The following is a 22,149-nucleotide window of genomic DNA, read 5'->3' on the forward strand; positions in this document are numbered from 1 at the left end:
TTTTTGGAGTAATTAGTTTGGCTATGATCTCATTTCTTTGCCACGCCACCCTTGTTTCGGAACTTATCCACTAATGGTTTGCGAGATGTACGAGTCTAATGAGTGTGAACTGCCATATAACGGGAGGTGAATTCTAGATAACTGAAATAAATGCAAGAGCCTATATTGGATGCGGCGGGGACTCGCTCAACATCAGGTATAGTTTGCGGCCTAACCCTGAAGGTGGTCAATAATATTAAAAAGGGCTAAAAATCGGTTGCTTCCATACATCTCTGGGCTATCATTTGGAAATCGATTGTTAATGTAAGGTTAGGAAACCTTTCAGGTCCTCGAAATCGCCAGCGCTTCTATCGTTCGAAATCAACGAGCTAAAGTAAGTAATAAAAGGAATAAACCAAACATTGAAAAGGAGAATATTTAAGTCTTGCTGTGAAGGACATTTGGACTCCAACATTAAATATTCAAGTTTGGAAAGGCATGAAGTGCACGGATAGTACACCTCGAAGTCGTCAAACTTATCGATCCCAATGTACACCACATAAATTTACCGTCTTAGAAAAACTGCTTAAAGGGCAAAATATCCGTCTTGCGGCTGAAAAAGTCAAAGGTAGCTTAATATCAAGCTGACATTCAATCCAGGAAGTTTCCCTAATGACTGTAACGAAGCTTTTCCCTCAATTTTGACGATAACGTTCTGATGAATACGGAATGAAAAGCAATCGCTGCATCCGATACGTAAAGTTCAAATTTCATTTTTTTGAGACTGGAATATGTGGATAGACGCGGTAAAATCTTCAATATAATGATGAAAATATAAATTTAGCGTTAATCTTTGATTTCTAAATGTTCACCCATCAAGATATTTTCGTGATATATAATTTTTACTGGACTGCTAAATAGAGGAGAGAAAGGTTTTGAGTGTCCTTCGTGGCCTACAACCGCTCAAATTTTGATTCGTATGCCATGGTTCTAATCTAATCCAGCTTCATATGATGCAATGAAATGGCATAATATATATTACTCAAGGGGCACTTCAATTCTAACTGGAAGAAGTTCGTTCGTTACGTGAATTTTGTCAAAACTACCAAACGGTTCCACGGTTCCAATCTTCGTCTTTATTAGCATGGCGATTCACTTTGAGAATAAATGGTGGCAGATTACACGAAACTCGCTATTAATAAAAGCTGGGTAGGTTCTCCGTCTATTAATGCGGTACAATCGGTTCAAATACTTACGCTGCGTTCCCTCAAGCTGTGCGTGCGTTGGGATATTCTTTGTGCATTATTGGTGGTTTCCGTCATGCTGTTGATTTGCAGCAAATTTTTTTTTCAATAATGATAAGTGAACTGCTCATTAAGAATTTTTCTGAAAGGTCCCTCTACGAATTTCTGTGGTGGAACTCCCTCGATTCTGTAAATTGTTAGTCGTCACCATTCAACCTTTGCGCGATAAATAACTGAGGGAACGACAGTAAGAGAATCTTGGCTAGAGAGGCTCCCGATGAGTCGTGTTAGCGCACTATCCTATGCGTAAATATGACTGCAGCTCCAGACTTGCCAGAATATTGACGCCCTGACTCTTGGAGCTCTAGCAACACTACTTCGGATCTTGGCGTTATGATCATCACGTCACTGTACTCGAAATGTTATTTCCCGAAACTTATCTGTGTGGAGGATTCAATAGTCTTTTGTTTTTTTAGGAAACTTCATCGAAGGAAAAGTAAAATTCTATAGAGAACCGTCAAAAGAGATCCGTAATTGTTTTCCTTCTTACAATTTTGATAACCCAACTCCATTCTGTAATTCTGTGATGACTTCTCAGAGAACGCCAGGAACAACCCGAATTGATTAGACCCGAATAGATTGGCTAATTATTTATAGAATGAAAGGGTGTATAACCTTCCTGTGTCACTGAACACTCGAGGGCCCTAAATTGGAAGATTTAGGGACTTTTAAGTTTAAAAAAATGAAGTAATCCTTACAAAATCTACAGATGCAAATATCATTAATAAGGTTAAGATACTTCGGAGCTGAAATATCTCGTCCTCCAGGAGGAACGAGAATCAAGTGACATCATTCACGCGAGTACCCAAATTCCTCACAGATTTAACGATTAAAAAGTGCGACTTTTAATTTTGATTGCATGCACATAGGAAATTTTTGCGTGTAGAAGGGGGGGAACATTGAAATATTTATGAATAAAATTTTCATTCATATAGGAAATCTATTTTTAAATTGCTATTCCTTCCGTCTAACAAATCATTTTGATCAGATATTTAAAAGTAGGGTAACGGAGTGAGAGATAATTTCGAATGGGAAATGGGATGCAGCGAATCCTGGTCGGTATTCCGTTCCGTCGTCTGTGATTGAAGCTCGCGATTGGTCGCTAATGCAATAAAATCTCCCAATGGAGCCCCATCATTTCAGGAGGAATCGATGAGGCTTTTAATTGCTCCCGAGACACTCAAGTGTAGATGTGGCGTCGGCACTCACTGAAGCGAAATGAGTCCAACTGCTTCCCCGCACGCAGGCGAAACTTTGCCCTGCGGTGAAATAAAAAAGAAAGCCTCAAAGAATCAATCTATCCTGGTGAACGATCGCTTCTTGTAAGGATTTAACTTGCTAATTGGTTGAAGGCTGGCTGGTGGTATCTCCGTGCTCGCCGTCTTCTCGATTTCTTCGAAGACGCGTTTCTTTGAAGCCCTGGCCTCTTGCGTCGATCTATTGCCTCTTTCTCGGCACAACTCTAATTTCAGTTCACTTGAAAACTTTGAGTGAAGCGATAAAAACTTCATTTTGACAGTAATTAAGATCGTTAGCATGGAGTTCAGTGGCTTTGAACGAAATTTGTGTTGAGGCCTTAGCTTCTCCCTGCCACAAGTCGTTTTAAATTACGGTGTAAGAATTTAACATAATCAGAACACAAATAGAGAATTTATCAGTAATTATTTGAGTTGTGGCTGTTGGAATACACTGGAGATAATTTAACATTTTTGGAGGTTTGCCTCGCATGGCTTCTCTACCGCATACGTTTGAAAAGGATATACAGTAAAGAAGCCAAGAGGCAAGCCTACAAAAAGAAACTATCTAGTTGGAGGCTTGACTATCTTCAGAAAAAAGCTAGAAGTGGTCCGTTCTTAACATGATCTATTCATTTCATCGATCATGTCGAATGATTTTAAAATATTTGCGTGCCAGTGAATCACATCAGAATGCTCATCCGTTCACTTGTGCTGGAAAACGAACTAGCGAAACATGTAGTTCGATGATAGATGCACCTCGAGACGGTCCTTTGCCCTTTCCCCTTTCCTTGCCCCGCCTGCTGAGGTCCCCTGAAGAGATCGAGGCTTGTCCCCCGGCAGTCAACCCCCGCTCCTCGCTCTGGATCTCATTTCCGAAGCCACGGCCTAGAGCAGCTGCCCCAAGCATCCTCGATTTGGTAATGGCTGGCGGGATGCCCAACGCGACCATTTCATGGGGTATATTGGACGCAGCGAATTGCCTTATATAGGACTAGGTCAACCCAAAAACATGAGGATAAAATTTTCACGTTAGGAGAATGAAGTGTAATTTTAGCTTGCTTTCACTCATTTCTCACCCAGATATATGACTGGTTATTTTAAATTGAAGCTGAGAATATCTTTGAGTGAACTTCGGTATCTTTTACTTTTATATGCTAACTTTACCGTTGTTTCGGCTATGTGGAGAGAATTCTTCGCTGCCTGCCTTAGTAATCCATTTTATGATTTTGTGGCCTTTTTTACTCCTTCGTGATTTTTTAACTTACTTCCCTTGAAAACAATTACCGATCTCATCTATTATTCGCTCAAATTCTAAAAATAATGATCCTAAATAGGAACTTTACCTACACTAAACGTTTCCGCCATTTCTACCAAATGAATTTTGACTTCAAGTGGTCGATTTATGTTTATTTTTGACTTCTTTGAATAACTGAGAATGACTGACTTCCCATTGTAGTCACCTTGCTTAATAAACAAAATTTTTGTTTAGGATTTAAATGTTTACATTTTCATGACGAGAAAAACAGGAAAACATTTTAGTGGGGAATGATGCATTTTTATAAATCAATTCGTATGCATGTTTTATGTTTTTTTAATCGGCAAATCAAAACTTCAAAATGTCACTAAGCAAATTAGTGCGGATATATTTGCAATATATATGGAAAACTTCATGCTTGGTGTGAGGGTAAATCTGATATAAAACACAATTCAGAGTGCGGGGAATACGCGTGAAAATGTTTGCCTCACTTATCCCAACGAGAAATTCTTCTCGGATCAAAGCGTAGTGAGATAACGAAGTGCATGGTGCTAAAGTCACTCTCGTGCACAAAGTTGAATTCACTCGTGAGACCTCATTTTTGTAACCTTGCCATAATACGATGTGTTTTCAAGTTTTTAAAACAATGCGAAAGAACTTTGTATGCTGCTTAAAACATTTTTGTAAGATATTGGTTATGCATTTGAATATAAGTAGACTACATCCTTCCATTGCATCCCTTCTTCATTGCTTATCCCTTCGCAATATTTCAAATATTTCTGATATTTTTTATTTATCTGTCGTTTTTCTTCACACATATATTTCTAATTGGTATTCACTCGCGGTGTTTCCTTTTAGTTTCGCTTCCATTATATTTTTCACGAATATTAGTGGCTCCATATGGTTTCAATTCGATACGAAACTTCAATAAAAAGTAGGTTTAACATATCATGAATATTTTATGGGTTAACCAGCAATAATTTGGTTTAGTTTTGAGTAAGATATAATGGTGACATTTTGTCACCTTTCACGTATACGTAGCTATTTATTACTATTTGTCGATCACGGCGTCAACTTAAATTAATAGAATGAGAAAAAGATTGATTAAAACAATCACTCAAGACCCACTGACGATAACGTCCGATGTGTCGTATAAATTTAGAGTGAAATGGGCTGCTTATATTGACTGTAATGATTGATTAGCAGTTTTTTAGAGTACAGAAATTCATCACTAAGTAAGTTACGTAACATCTACACTAGCTTCGATTGATAAGACTGATTACACCTCAAAGGAATGGGTCCTATCCTGCGGGCAAATACCCTATTTTCGGGTCAATGCTTGTGATTTATGAAGGAGAATTGGAGTTCTGGCCATCAAAGCTGTGCCTTACGAGGTAAGCGGAAATCGAATTGAAGCCGCACTCATTTCCTGGCCCTTGAGGCGCATTTTTTTTCATCGCCGCTAGCAGAAAATTTTATTATCCTTTGGAAAGTTTGATGAGACCATTTTTATTATCATTTTGGAGGAAATTGCGTGACTTTTGCAAGTTTTCTCATTTTTTTAAATAAACTCCGAATGCGTAGTTGATTTGAAGGTAAATGTTTTGGAAAAATACTGAACATAGATCATAAAATGTGTTTTTTTTCGCATCCTGCTCCAAATTCTATATTAATCTGTAACATTCATATGGTTAGATCTTTGCAGAGGAGCTTAAATGATAAAAAAAATGATGTATAGTAATAAGAAAGTTGGAAAACATGTAGGAAACAAAAAACCTAGCTATTTTAAAAATTAATATTATTTGAGGACAAAATAATAAAAGTTACTCCCGTAATTGTGTAACACCATGAGTCAGGAACGAGATTAGTTGAAAATCAGATGAAAGCTTTGCGTCTTTCATATTTGCTTTGCATATTGCTTTGAAGTTTCCGCATTGCCTGGAGTTTATGGAGCGTCTATGAAAGTGACTGCCGCGTAATAACAGTGCATACTGGGATAATAATCCTTAGGAGGAGAGTTAATCTATCTTTTTGATATCCTCTCTTCTCAGGTCTTGCGTGCCACTGCTGCCTTCAGTTCTTTAAAGTCATGGGGTAGAGATATTTCTTTCATTCCCACTCTTAATATGACAAAAATAACTCGCTTTAAGGATAAAGTTAAACTCTGGGTCCAATTTTTCTGTGTAATTCACGATTGCTATCTTTAAAATATCTCTCTCTTGATGGATAGGAGGAGCGGAAAATATATATAATGTTTATATTCCTGCATGGAAATTTGCAGGTGAATAAAATACGTGCATCAATTATTTCTCAGATCATTTTAGAAATATTTTTCACCCCCAATTAGTGAATAAATCGATCGTTTAGGAATGTTAGCCAGAGTTTTCTCCGCATTGCGGTCCGTGATATCATATTCAACGACGTACTTTTGTATGAATAAAGCGATTAATCGTCTAATGTTAGAACTATATTCTTGATAACCTAAATTTGGCTGGAATTCTGCTGTAACTTGATTTATAAGTAGTAATTTAATTATGAAATGCGCAATGTTGAGCGAGCACTTGCTCGAGTGATGTCTTAACACGAAATTGGAGAGGTCACATTTGCTATCCATTTTCAGTATACATCCGAATTTTTAATGCATATTATATTATAACCCTTCTCAGAAGTTAACTTCAACTTGAAAAATTATTATCGAAGAAAGTAGCTGGGAATTTCAGCCTTCTTTTCAAGTTTAAAGCTAAATAATTATATTCAACCTTTCATAATGAAAAACAAATTTTATTTAAATCCAATATTTAATTTATAAATCGACCCAGGTTTCAACATAGTGGGTGGGTTTAAAAAATATTGGATTTAAACCAAGTTATTTTTATTATGAATATAACAAGCTTCCTATAAGTTGAGCTTGTACTATTAATTATATTCGAGCAGCTGTTTTGAGCAGAGACGGCATTTTTGGTCGATCTTCGCACGGTAAACGCTGAGACTCCTGTTCTCTCCACTAGATCGATTTCCAGCCCCTATGCGTCTGTTACCGATGGCCGATAAAGTCGTTAAGGAAATGAATTGCCCCCGTGACCCGAACAGAGGCTCCGTGCAAATGCGGGAAGATTCTCAGCTGCCAGTCGACTATTTTGTACTCTGGCACCGAGATGCGAGGAGCCGATTCAATCCCGGTGATTGTATCGTTTTGTGAGAGTCACAGTGCTCTAGGCCAATCTTGCTGGCATAGCTATTTGGCCGTTTTGCGGACTCATTCTTACGCGAGGAAATCTTGATTTCATTGGTAGGAAAAGAAAGAAACCCGGACGAATGTCAAAATCCATTTCCCTCTGTGCCAAGTTTATCACGCATGCACACGCGTGCTCAAAAAATAATGGACCCCCTCGAGTATTGCAGAAATAGAACATGTGATAGTATAAAATAATAATGAAAACCCAGATTAAAATACTTGATAGTGCTTTCCGCCGAGAAGAGTGATTATGGAGTTAGTTTGGAAAGTTTTGTCGGGTTGGGAGATAATTGTGAACCAATTAAATAATGTAAACTCTAAAATAATGCTTATTCCATAGTTTGTTGACATTTAAACTCCATTTCTTTTACCTCGCATGTATTCTTTTACGGAGTGTGGTTTTAGCTGTAACAATTAATCTAATACTGTAGTGGTCTCTGCTGTGAAACGTCTATCCATTTCTTATTCGCCAATCTCTTAGAACTGTTGGAGGAGTAGAAGAGTTGACATCATATTAGGAACAATTATACATATATACATGTAATTATATATGCATATAAACATGTAATGCAATTAGATTTAATGATAAGTGTTATGAGTTATCTCGTGGATCATAATGGTAAAGTCAATTGCACTTCTACAGAAGTATACTTAAGTGTAGTGGCTATATCGAATGAGAACGGATGTGAACTCCGGTTAAATAGCCTAAATGTGAATTGCTAAATTGCAAGTTGGCCTTAAAATTCATTGAAGTATGTTGGAACCAAATTCTTAATAATAATGATAATTAAGCCAGAAATCCTTCAGTACGTTGATGTGTAAGTGGTACTGTACTTAGGAAACGTCTTGGAATGTGGTACGACCAGTCCGTCGAGTGATGTCTTAACGTGACACTGGATAGTCCACAATAATCACCCAATTCCATAATTTAATCGAGTTCTAAATGTATAGTTAATTTTAAAACTTCAAAGAAGTGAACTTGAATTTAAAAATTCAATGACTTAGAAAGTACCGAGGAATTTCATCTATTGTCAATTATTTCAATCCTAGCTACCTCTTACTACGAATCTGATAAAAAAATGACTCGGTTGATTATCACCCTCGCTTTAAATAAAATAAGAAAAATTAATATTCAAAGCTTATGTCACGGAGTTGATTTTTCTCAACTCGCTACAACTGTGGAAATATTGTCTCCGTTGATTGGGTTTAGGTTTCGGAAACGCTTTATTTCAGAATACCGCACTACTATGTCATGTTCTATGTGTGTGTTATGGTTGCTCTTTAATTAAACTTCATTAATGAAAACTGCTCGTTTAGCACAGAAACTAGGAATTTTTGTTACCGAGGAGTTGCTCTTGTATTTCATAAAGTGAGATTTGTTGTTTCAAGGCGTAGCTTTTATGTAGTTATCTCTAATTGGAATTGATAACTTGGGCGTTATGCAACCACTTGCGTTTCAAAGGTTTATGAAATTATTCCCTGTTTAATTGTATCACCGTGTAGGCCCTTCGAGGCTCACAGTTTGCAGAGGTATTATTACGCGTACGGCAGTATATAATGCACTATGTATGTCCGTTCTTCGTGTGATTCTTCGTGTAAATAGCTTTCCACGGTGATCCCGAATAACGCATACGTATTGGAGTAGCTCTGATATAACAGAGGTCGTTATTGGATTAAGGGTGTTGGAGCGGATGGCGTGATGTCATTGCTGACCCAATTCAAGGTAAACCATTGCTTAGTGACGCAGCATTCGTGTCCTTGGCGTGATTCAAACCCGCGAGGCTTGGCTTGGTCGAAGAGCGCATCGACCAGCGGACGGCGCCTCTTCTGCCACAGACCTTATACGCGGCTGCTTTCTTTCTTTAAGCTTCCTCGCTATGACGTACACAGCACATTATGGCGCAGAAGATTACACAATTACATTCGCTGTTTTTGTGTTTCATAGAAAATATTTCATATATAGTCTTAGAAATATTATTACCGACTCAGGTTATGCTGCAACACATGTGCTGCCATAGTTTGTGGGCCCTACATTCCACTATTTTCTTTTTCCTGTAAATTACTGCTGGCCAGTAGCCGGATCAGTTTTAAGTATTTGCCTAAACTGCATGAATTATTTCTGTTACTATACAGTGTAATGAGTACCACGAAGTCACTTGGCAAACTGTCCAGTTCATTCTTACGGAGTATCTGAAGGTATAAATAAGTTATAATAAAAGATACAGTGTCTGGCGTGATACAGTGGAAATCTTAAATATTCAGCTTAGTAAAACCACTCGTCTGTTTCCACACACTTTTATTTAAACCGACCATGGATATGTCGGCAACTGGTACCTTGATAATGGCACCAGTTGCCGAAACCATGGTCGGTTTCAACAAAAGTTTGTGGAAACAGACAAGTGGTTTTACTAAGCTGAATAAATTATAATACATTTGAAGGTTGAAATTCTCTTGCTTCAGTTACAGGGATAAACTCCATGGGATGAGTCACTTTATAAAGCCATAATTTTTATGACTCGCAATTAGGGCTAAAATTTTCATTGCTAGTACATCGTAAAATGAAAAAATGTGTGTCAAGAGTTAAGATATCTACTATTTATTTTATGTGATATCTTTTTTCTCAGAAAGTGCATGCCGTCTGTCGAATCCTTCTAATCTCACTCTTATCTCCAGCAGCAGTATATCTACTTCTCTTGTAGAGCGCGTGAATCATAAATATTGCATAGATTTGCTACTCTTGAATTTTTTCTATCAATAAGCACGGTTAGCTTATCCAATATCACGAAAGGAGCGCCTACTTCTATGCGTTTTATCCGCTCCCCGCTATTTCATTTCCCAGAAAAATACTCTTTCCTCGTCCAATTTTGGAGTATAATTATCTAGGACAATTTTTGTCATGTTTATATGGGAATCACTATACTATTATCTCGACATAATATTTTAGTTTCTTTTTAAAGCAAACCTCGTGGAGTACGTCATCAAATAATTTTTAAAAGTAATTTTCGTTGAAAAACTAATTTTTAAGTTGATTTCCATTAGGAAATTCACGGTTATAGGATGCATTAGCTCTTCAGAATCACATACACGCTAAACAGTTAAATTAACAATAAAGTCTGAAAACGCTTATTATGAGGGCATGCCTCTACCCGTGTGAAAGCAAACGCGGGTCTTCAAGAACTGACCTCATGAATGAAGAAGGAAATTTTAAAGATTGTGTACGATGTGTTATAGCAGTTTTATGACTACAGCTTAATTTTCACAAAGGCACTTATTGCCGGGTCCAAATTTAGATTTATTAGAGCGCAAAATGCCTATTTTAGTGCAGGTGGGCACTTCGTGTCGAAGTGTAAGTATCGTCCTATAGCACCATTTATTAAAAACAGACTAATACCGACGATTGGCTTTCCTCCCTCCCTCTCTCGAATGAATCTTTATTTTAACTCGGCGAGCGAAATACGGAGATTCGTCATTTTTTGCGCCATATATGGTATTAATCGTCCATACCAAATCTTAAGAGAGGTCTGCTAATACAAACTCGAGAGTTCGAATAAAAATCCTGCTATATGAGAAGATTATTTAGAGGAATCCACATGCCTACTTGAAAGCTATGTGGAGCCTAGTTCGAAAATTGGATTCCAGTTATCTGAAAGGATTTTTGGTCTTTGTCCCTTTGGCGACTATTTTGTAGTGCAGGGTAATATGGTAACAATAACAGGGTAACTATATCTTAAAAAATTCTCTAGACATGTGACTGTACCTGACGGTAGGATCTCGAAAATTTCAAGAAACGCCACCTAGATTGAAAATCGGTCGTAATTGAGACATACGCTAGGAAAAACATCAAGATTCCTTCATGCATTCTGTAAGGGCTTCACTTTGAAGTACTGCCAAACTTTCGTGTATACAAAGTCTCAAAGTCGAGGAATCAAAATTTCTTCAATGCCTTATGTGGTTTTCATAGGGTCATGAAGTCAAAAACGTAATTTTCGGGATTCGTAAAATTCGGTACCTAGCTGAAAAGGGCGAAGATTTTTTTCCACCCCGCCATTGCTTCTTAAACTGTACAAACGGTGCCCCCTCTCGCTTGGCAGCTTCACCAACCACAAACCCGATGCCTCAACCCCCCGAATGTAAAAAATAAAATGTCCTACCAATCAGCCTCCCTTTTCTCCAGCACTAATTTCAGATTTTTCAGTGCCCATAAACAAATCATAAATATAAATATTGATTCATTAAGTTAATATTTTGATTAATAGTGAGTGCCTCTGTTTCTCTGTTCTGGCCAACATTTTTTTAAATAGTTCAGTTTTATATTTCTGAGCAAAAATGGCGAACAAGGAATGTGGTGCTTTAGATAAAAGTAGATGGTCACACTTGAGCAGACGGATCAGTTTTTCATTATTTATTCAGCCGTAGTTTGGCACTACACTAAAGCAAAACAGGTAGAGCAGTGAAGACATCAGGAAGAGAAGTGAGCTAGCATAAGAGGCGTTTGTGAATAGGAAAGAGTTGATGAGTCCATCGTTATATAAGAATTTAAAGAAAAGGCTACATGTATCTGGAATATAGCTACAAGTATAAAGATTCTGATCTGTAGTAGAACATTTCACGGTACGCAATCACGGACAATAGAGAAGGAGGAAGAGAAAAGATTGGAGGCATTCGAGATGTGGATATGGAGAGGAATGTCAAGTGGACGGAGAGGATAAATAACAATAGGAACGAAGAAGTGCTGGACATGATGGGCGAGGGGAGGAAACAAACAAGGTGGATACGAAGGAGACATAGGTCTGGAGGCATGAGTGCCACGTGGGGAGGGGATCCTAAAAATGGTGCAAGTGGGAAGAATGTTAGGTAAACGGGAAAAAGGGGAGAAGGGAAGAGGATTCATGGATAGAATGAAATGGAGTAAGCTTTACTGAGAATTGAAAAGAGTACTCCAATGTGGGAGTGGAGAAAACACGGTGTAATTAGAAAAATGCTCTATGTAAGCCTACCTTAACCGGTAGATTACTTAAGTAAAAATTTTGGTACAGACTATATAAATATCCATGACGCCCAAAAATATTTCAACGGCGAACTCCGAACTGTGATACCATGCCCTCGTTCTTCTCCCTCATCCCCATGGGCGTACCCAGCGAGGGGCAAGGGGGGCAATCCCCCCTTAGATGCAAAAATCGCAAAAGTCTTTAAGCAAAATCAGTACTGAATTGAAACGAAAGTATTCAACAAATTTTCTTTCAACCCACGAAAAATGATATGTATTAGTATAAGATATGTAACTAAAATAAAATTTTTTTCAAGGAAATAATCTCATTAACTAATATGGCGCTATTATAATTTTCTTAAAATGTTGTTTAATCCACCTTTTCCATGCAAAAATGTCATAACTTGGCTTGCCTCTCCCCCCCTAAGACCGTGGCTTGCCCCCCCCCCCTAGTTATGATCCTGGGTACGCCCTTATTCCCCCCAAAGAATAACCGTTGGTTTTCGGTCGCTCCCTCTGGAAATCATACACGACTTCCAATTCCGGCACAACGCTACAACTCGCAGAACCTATGCAAAAAAAAAACAAGGGCACTGTTCCTGGATTCGTTTGCGAGGTTAGGCTCGTAGCCCTTTCGTATTTCATGCGTCGGAGGAAGCAACGAAAGGTATCCGGGCGCCTCCTCCGGGTTATAAATTGCCTTTGGCGAGGGCGCCGCTCTTTCGGCAGACGAAGTTTAATGCCGAGGAGTTGATGCGGCCGCAGATTGGTTGGCGGCGGGTGTGCGAGCCGCCTCCGGGAAGGGAAGGGCCGATTGCGGGGGAGGCTGTGTTACGCACCCGTAGATTGTTCCGAGGCCGGAGGAGTCTTAGGGGCCGGAGATTAAGGCGGGGAGGAGTCGAAGCCCGGCTGTTCCGTGGGGCGCCTCGGGCGGGAGATAAGCCGCCGCAGCCTTTACAGCATCGACCGAGGGTCTCCCCTGAATGCCTCCTTGAAACGCATCGCTTGACGGGGACGGAGGACCTGCCTGGGAGACACATATCCATTTGGAGCGCCCAACCATCTGTGATTTATGCCCTCCGATCCAAGATAAGAGGATCGCTCGTCCTTATACATCAAGAGCTTTTCTCTGTACTTACGTTTATTTATTTCGTCTCGGTTTTGAGCCATACAATCTAAATTTCGTGGCTTATTGACTAAGTGTTCCACAGTTCGTTACATGGGTGAGGTTGGTTTACTTGCCATAGTTCTCTGGATAAAATTTTAATACAACTTACAGAACGAAGAAAATTGGTTTATCCATGAAAAGCCCGAAAGGATCGAAGAGCACAAGAATAGTCTATGTAAAATATCTCTCCGAGCTATCACGATTAGTTTTTTAGCCTCTTAAAACTATTATCTGAAAACTTGAGGTGTACGTTTAATACTCGGTACATCATTGAATTCTTCGCATTTTATAGTAGAGGATAATTTTTCTGAATATACAGAGGTGTTTTTTCCACAAATAACTTCTTAACGGAACCTCTAAATTCTCAACGAAAAGAAAATCACTCATTTGCTAATCTTAAAAAGTTTAGCTATTCATTCTGTGTAGGGTACTATTTTCCTCTATTTTCCGATCTGCTAATCCTTGGCTCTGTCTAAATGAGTCCCATACTACTCCTCTCTCTTTTTTCCTGTGGAAAGTGGAAGTGGGATTTTCACAAAGAGTAATTGAGGTTTAAGTAGGACTACTCTGACCGAGATAATGTTTTAACTTTGAAATTAATTTTTTCAAGGGGTTGCGTCGGATTGAATTTTGATTTCCGCTTATTCAATGATAGGTAGTTTCTGTTGCCAAAAGGTAGTAATTTTTTACGTTCCGTTTCGCCAGTATGGAAAATTGATATTGAAATTAAATAAGGTAAGTCCGGTATAGATGCTTTGATAAGGTGTTTTTAGCTCTTTAGCTAAATAATTGCAATGAATGGGTTTCTCTATGTAGCCATATGTGCGCAGTGGTATATTTATATTTTAATTATGAAGATGTGATTTGAAAAATTGAATCATCCAGTCTGCATATATAGGATAGTCCTCATTGGAGTAGAGGCATTCGGATGGTATCCTGTTACGCATCAAAATATATATTCGGTATTTTATAAACGAAAGAAGTTAATCAGTGATTTCATCATCTCTCGGAAGATTCAAACCTAACCCGGGAAGCAAAATAGTCAAATTCTCCACTTAGGTACTCAATGATGAAAAGCATTTACAAATATCAGGTAAAAATTTCAATTTTTGCATAAAATATCGTATAAAGTTTCAATTCAGTGAGTTTGGAAATTTTCCCTCTCTTCCCTCGGGTTGAGTTTGACATTGGGAAACACATTTTTATGGCTCAATTTTTATACCAACGTTGACAGCATTTTTTTGCGAAATTCACTGAAAATTTCCAAACTAACGTCATTGTGGATAAAATTCCTCTTCAGATCACTTAACGATACATTCTTTCGGAAATCTCATTTTTGACTCTTGCCGAGGGTTTGACGCTGATTTTGATGGCCCCGGTTTTATTCTGCGGCGGGTAACGGCATTAGAATGCTGGCATTGTTTTCCATTTCCTCTGCGAGTCAACATCATGTTGGGTAACATCCTGCATGAGTCCACCGCCTGTGCGATGTGGCGTGAAATACAGAACGCCTGTCGGATTTCGTTGAGTGCGGAGGCCGACTTTCTCCCTTTAAAAACCTCCCTTTTGTTTTTACCACGGGTCGCTCCATAAAAGTAAACAAATTGCCGTAATCACTATTGATACGGTGTCTACGTTAGAGAGTTGAAGGCATCAAAATGATGACAATAGGCAGCTTTTCCGCTTGAACAGTTTTGTGGTTACGCGACTCGTTCTTAACCATCACGGCTTTAAGCTTCCCCATTGATGCAGGAAGGCCTTCAATGGTGCCGCTCGGTGAGCACACTGATGACAGTACAGCATGTTTGAATCACCGATTGTGATGACGTCGGAGCTCGGTACCAGCGCCACGTATTGTACAACCTTCAACAATGCGTTCAATGCTCGCTGGCAATCATCGGAGCGCTAGCGATTACCATATTGAGAAACGCAGGTGTCCGTCCCTCCGCGCTCAGCAGTTTTACGTGCTATGTAGTGTATAAAAGTACATACATCGAAGGAACGAATGGAGGTTTTCGGGGTATCCAGATATCATTACAACAAATTAAGACGAGTTGCTCCAACATGCAGGACGATGTAGAGAAAAGGTAGGACATTTCTGGATAAATTTACTGAATAAACTTTTATTACTTCCAATCCTATTGCTAGTTTCATATTTTAATGCATGCATTTTTTCTACAGCGCAAATTCAGTTCGCAAAAACGTGGCGCGTATCGTATCCACGCTTATGAGCATGGAGATAGGAACAACATGTTTCATTCCGTGACAACAGCAGACTTTCTAAGAGCAATTACAAGTTATACTCAAAATGGAGGGAATTTTGGAACTTGACTGGAAGCTCATTTATAGGGCATATCATGGAAAAAGAGGACGTTAGGTCATCTGGTATGATTAACAAGTAACATTTTGTGTTTTCTTTCTTGTTAAATACGTATTATCAGTAGCCTCTTTTGATGAATTTTGTTCTCTTCTGGTATTAGCAATTTATATCTTGAATGCTTGTTGACTTAGATTGTCATTCCATGCTTTTAAATTCACATCGTGTCACGTGATTAACTATTATCGTAAATTTTGCCCATAAAAGTTCTCCGTAGACATATTAGGAAATAAATATTCTCGGCGAACCATTTATTGAAAATTTTGCTTTTTTCTAATGAAGCCAATGCTCTCCTGCTTTATCTCGACCGGGTAACAATTTGAAATAAAAGTAAGTACGTTATATTTTAAACCCGATAAGTTTTTCAGATTTTGTAGAGGAAAGCGTTTTTAAAAAACGAACTACAGATGACGTATAAAGTTAGCCACTACTTAATAAACTTAAATGATACTTAATGACTTAAATAATACTGTATAAATTATTTTTCCATAGGTGATAACATTTTCTCAGATATTCCCTTGTTTCAGTCTAAAAGAATTTTATATCAGATTAAATATTATCTGAAGGGGTATTTTTTTGCTTACCTTTACACGTCCTACACTCTAGAGGACTTTTCTCCAGCCCTTGCTGTCGACATTTCTAGAATGTTTGCGACATAAATCCAAATAAAACTCAATGATTTCCTACATAAGTATGTGAGAGAGATCCTCCACGTATCCAATGGAAGGGCTCAAAAGTGATATCTCGAGAAGATGACGAGAGCTGTCTCGCGGTAGAACGTGGAAAATGGGAAATCGGGCACGGTGATTGGTGGGGGGGGGGGAGGGTGGGGGATTACGTCGGGGGGAGAGTGGGGGCGGGCCAGGAAGGAAGGCACGATAGAGGGGTTTGCGAAAGTCTTAGTGGAGGAGGAAGAGTTTTCTGATCGGAAAACAAATGAAGGCTGAACGGCGCAAACTTACGAAAACAAATAAGAGGGCTCTGGCGAAGAGGATATAGAGGGGTTTGTTGTGGGCGTATTGGTGGCCGGGGAATGATTCTGGGGGTTGGGGAGAAATGCGGCAAGTGGTTGGGAATCGAAGATGCATCGACTGATCTTATTGTTAGAGAGACTAAACAGGTTCCAGTTATCAAGTTCCCCTGAAGTATTCTATGATTTGTAGGTTACTGAGAAGGGTTTCTACTTCGGTTCTATTGCAAGACGCAGGTCGCGATTACTTAAATTTTCCGAAGAAAAGGGACTCGTGAAAACCAATTCAGTGCATAATTATTCCGCCTATAAAACACACCACAATTGTACTTCTATCAAGTTGATCATCAATCAAAGATATTATAATTTTGAAGCATTGCTTCCAATGTGTAGACTTATTTCTAGAATGTACAGTTGCAAATGCAAGACTATTTTGATGCGCCAATAGCGTAATTGTTGATGGGGCCAATTACTTTGACTTTACTCCTGATATTTGTCAACTCAAATGAGAGAAAATAGGTAAACATATCAGGGCCGTGATAACATCTTAGTAAGGAGATAACAAGTATTAGCTGAGCACGTCAGTGACACTGACCGGTGACCGCTGTATTTGCCTCCCATTGCTATCGGTTATGGGTTTTAACAATTCCCGACACTTACAGCATGAGTTCATCTACATCTACATCTACATAATACCCCGCAAGCCGCCTAAAAGGCGTGTGGCAGGGGGTGTTAGGACACCAGCCGTTTACAGCTAAAAAAAAAAAATAAGTGCTCAAACGAAGTTGGGACTAGCGTTTATTAAAGTCCTTTATGGTTCGGGGGAAAAACGAATTCGCATATCTATCCGTTCGGAAAAACATCTCTCTTAATTTATCACTTCTATCGGACCTGGAAATATAGTGTGGCTCTAATATTATGTTCTCTGTGTCGCTCTTAAAGATATCCATTCTCAATTGTTCAAGCAATCTAAGCCTATCGCGCAGCCTCCGAGTCTCCAACGGCTTTCAGCCTAATTCGCTTAACATCTGGGTAACACTGTCTGTACGCCCGTAGCAGTTTTTGACGAAACGCGCAGCCTTCCTTTGAATTTTATTCAGTTCGCGGATTAAGTCTTTCTGCACCGGATCCCATATGCTCGCTGCATATTCAAGGTGCGGTCGGACGAGAGCGAAATAGCACCTTTCTTGTACTTTCTCATCCGAAAATCTTCCCACAATACGCTTGACGAATCCTAATTTCTTCAGGGCTGTGCCGCAAATATTCTTTATATGTGTTCCCCACGTGAGGTTCGAGGTTATCGTAACTCCCAGGTACTTCACTTCGTCTGTTGCCTTTACATTAATGCCATCCACTGCATAAACATGGTTAGAGTTGGACGAATTCCGCAAGAAATGTACCGCCATGCATTTGTTCAGATTAAGTTTGAGTCCCCACTCTTGGCTCCACAAATGAACGTTGTTTAAGTCAGATGATAGAATTTCATAGTCAGAGTGACCACTAATTTCACGATAGATGACAGCGTCGTCAGCAAATAAACGTATTTTACTGCTAATGCGGGAGCAGAGATCATTAATGTATATAATGAACAACAGGGGGCCGATTACGCTTCCTTGTGGAACACCTGATGTAACGTTTACAACATCGGAGCTAATTCCGTCAAGAACAACTTTTTGTTTACGATCTCTGAGAAAGTCGCGTATCCAATTTAAAACTGTCTCGTTTAATCCGCATGACTGTAATTTGTATAAAAGTTAAAAAGAGTTCTGCCATAGAAACTATTAACAAAAGTGGGAAAGGAAGGATACTGAAAAAGATGATAAAATGGACTTTAGTCTTGATTACTTACTTCAAGAGAATAAATGATAGCATAAAAAATAAACTGAGAATATGACTGATAAACATATTCTTATAAGCAAATGAGAGTTTTAAAATAATACGCATGTCGTTAGTTCGTAAATAAAGTAGTGATAAGATATAATCAAGGTAAGACCTATGCAAGTATTGTAGCAGTTAAGCCAGAACTTTTGCTAGTCTCTAAAAATAGTGGCTCCCCGGAAAGAGGAATATTAAAAAAAAATGGAACTTTGCTTTTGCAATATTGGCGATGATTTAAATTTTCCAAAACCCATCATATGGACCCTTTCGAAAAAAATAATCGGTGATTTGAATTCTCTTTCGCCGGAAAAATACATTTACAGCGTTGAAATTCTCAGAATTGTTTTCGCTGACTGTCTTATTTTTTGGGCGTCCTCTGTACTGAGGTCAAGTTGAAATTTTGCATCGCATGTTTTTAGGCGATTGACGGTCGATGCAACCTTTCCCTTCAAAGTGTTTCGTATTCAAATTGACCCGACAGCGCTGGAGTTGATTTTAGGATTGGATTTTTCTCATCCTTTTTTGGCTTTTACTTGACTTTTAAAAAGGTTTTGTTTATTTTCGTTGTGTTTATACATGCAAAACTTGAGCAAATAGAGTGACCGTGGTGAAGTGACGCGCTTGGGAAACGCGGAGTCCGTTCGCAAGAGCTCAAGCCTTCGTTCTGTGAGTCAACGCCGAGCCGTTCGAGTTGGAGTGCGGGCGTTTGCACACTGAGATTCCGGGCAATTCATATCATTGTCTAATTATAAACGGAAAGCAGTCCAGGTTTCTTGCTTTGGGCTGCTCAAACTCATACATAAATTAACGTGTTCTGACTGACTGACACACTCAGTCATCTACACAGAGCCCAAACTACTGCAGATAGAGCTATTAAATCTTCACGATATATTCCTTGTATCGTGTACAGGCGCACCAAGAAAGTTTTTTTTTGCGAGAAAACAATATTGGTTTTGTTTATGTTCCATTAATTTTAACTTTTTTACTCCCTTAAGAATTGTATTGAATTCTCTGGAGGCCTTTTTAAGTTACTTCCACTAAAATTATCGTTAGAAATTTTTTATAATACCATGGAAAAAAGAAGCGATGTAAAAATTCCTTTTTTTAGTTTTTTCAGTATGCTTTTAGTGTTTGTAACCGTTGTATTTTTACACCCAATTGTATAAATTTTTCTTTCAATTCAACAAAAGAAATTAACCGTAGCAACCAGGGGTGAACATGCATTCAAGACATGTGCATAAGCGAAAATGCTTCTTCCATCACATACTGCTCACCTTAAACCACTGCTTTAATTAAAGTTAAGCCATACTTATTTCTTCATATCCGCTTAAATTCAACGGGTGCTCTTCGCTAGCTCTCTCGTGCATGCCACATTAATTTTCAAAAATAAGATATTGAAATCATTGCTCAGGAAAATGTGGCTACATAGTGAGTAAAGCGCTTGGATGCTGATCTAAGAGTCCCAAGCTCATTGCTCGGGGAAAGCCTTCGGACATACTCAAACAAAAATTCTCAGAAAACGCCGTGGCCGAGGCAAAGAAACTGGCCCCTCATCCCTGAATGTGTAATGGCACATAACCTTTGGCTTGGTCTGATGTGAGCTCTACCCTCAAAAATCCATTCCAACTTCCGGAACAAATCATCCAGTGAGTGATGGGAATTATTGATCAACATTTTTACGCTTATAATAAATGGGAGAACTAGTGCGGTATATTATGCGGTGAGAAAATATTTGGGAAAATTTAAATGCAAAGAAGAGAGTCCCCGAATAATTTAGAAGTAACGAGGTATTTAACTAAGCAATGCCAAAGAGGATGTCTGAATTAATAACGAAATGAAGGATCACGATAATTACATGAGCGGTCGTTGAAAGATTGGGAAAATAAGCTTCTTCGATGAAAGAATAAAGCCATATTGATGAATAGCTCTGTGAGGAAAAAATTGTTAACTTCCCGGTGTAAGAAAAGTGTACAGGAAAGCTTCCTGCACACCTGCTAACACGTAGTCGAATACCAATGTCGATTATAGCTGTCCTCGCGTCATGCTTCAAGTGCACAAGTCCCATGCAGTTAGTGCTTGACTTTGTGATGTAATCGTATCCAATCCCTTGGGATAGCATGTCTGCCCGAATGATTGAGTTGACCGATTGAGATTGGTGATGTAATTCGTCGCCGGGTGAAAACTCTTTCACTTCACTCTGATTTACTTGGACAGATAATGCTGAGCGAAGTTTTAAGGACATGGTCGATGCCACGAAGAGTAAAATTAAAGAGGTTATTTTCCTTGGCCGCAACCTTTGCAGTGAATCATAAAAGGTGTTTAAAAGATGTTTTCCGTATAAAGTCACCGACTTCTAACTAAAGTATTTATGTCTCTCGAGTGAAAACATTGAATCATAGATTTTGTGTTTAGGTCTTTTTTATTATTTTGGTATGATTTTCTGTATGAAATATTTCGAATTTTCTCACATTGTATTTCCGTTCGAAACATTGCGACAAAACTAATTCCTTGTCTTTGTTTTTCTTCTCGCACCGATCCATGAATCTATGAAAGAATTGTTTTTATCATCTATTGCCGCATTTTGTCCAGAAATTCGAGATTTTACTTGCAACCTTTTCTCAATAAACTTTCATTTGGCCTTCCAAAATTTCCAGACTGTTGGTCCTGTCTCTGCTCATTGAAATGTGGCGTCAAATCGGCAAAGAAGTTCGGAGAAAAGACTTATATTCTTTCTACTCCAGTGGGTAGAGGTATTTTTTTTAAATTTATGACGTTCCGTGGAGTCCCTGTGTTATTCAATTCTTGAAAAGAAAGCGCAGGAGATTTCGGAAATTCTCGAAACAAGCCCCCTTCATAATCATCGTTGAGCCCAGTATAATAATTCAGGATTTAGGTTCAGGGAGTTCAAATTTCCAGCAAAATGTTGATTCATGAAGAAATTGAGTCATTATAAATATGAATGTTGATTTAAAGTCTAAAGTGTAGGTAGTAATAACGAAAAAATTAATAAATTTAATGATATAATTGTCCAAAAAATTAATTCAGGGCACAACTGATTACTGCAATTTTATTTTATAAGTCGAATCTTAATGTTAATTGAACTCGTTGGAATTCAAAGATCATTTAGCTCATTACTCCAAGAGATTATAAGCTTGCCTTAATCCATTTGCATTAATGTCGGCGTTTTTTTTAATTAATAAATTAATAATAATTAATTAAAAATAAATTAATGTTCGGTAAAACCAATTAAATCGGCCACAAGGTATTTACAATCACTGGTTAAATATTCAAAGTTGTTGCATGCATATCTGTAGTGTACAAAATTCTTAAAGGAAATATTTGAGTGTAAGTAGGTTAAATTCTCTTCTTTAAACCACAACTTTCATAAGAATCTTTGCACAATCACAAAAATAGGTCTTTGATGATACCTAAAATGGTGTTAGAAACTGTTTCGTATCTAATATGTCGCAAGCACCCTAACGTACACCACGAGCTGATTCAGATTAATTTGTTGAGATACCAACCATGATTTTGAATCAGCTACATGTTACTTCACATATACTAATAATCAGGGCTAACCAAGGTTATTCATACTTATTTATTTCGATTCGTAACATCGTACAGGATATGTTGGATAATTTTAAGGGCAAAGGTTGTGCAAAACCTCAAATGGTTGAAACCTCAGAAAATTGGGGAGATTTGAGTGAAAGAAAAATAAACTCAGTTTTGCCTGGCATTATATGTATGCTTGATTTATC

The 22,149-nt window shown here is 38.4% G+C and overlaps 1 protein-coding gene and 1 long non-coding RNA gene across 2 annotated transcripts in view; one reads left to right on the plus strand and one right to left on the minus strand.

Moving 5' to 3' along the window:
* Positions 1–22,149, plus strand: part of LOC124157208 (sperm-associated antigen 6-like) — a 143,434-nt gene that overhangs the window by 72,194 nt on the left and 49,091 nt on the right. The gene's annotated exons all lie outside the window — the stretch shown is intronic.
* The window catches only part of LOC124157209, an 81,588-nt gene that overhangs the window by 58,254 nt on the left and 1,185 nt on the right, over positions 1–22,149 (minus strand). The gene's annotated exons all lie outside the window — the stretch shown is intronic.

The sequence above is a fragment of the Ischnura elegans genome, chromosome 4, assembly GCF_921293095.1.
Source record: "Ischnura elegans chromosome 4, ioIscEleg1.1, whole genome shotgun sequence".
NCBI lineage: Eukaryota > Metazoa > Arthropoda > Insecta > Odonata > Coenagrionidae > Ischnura > Ischnura elegans.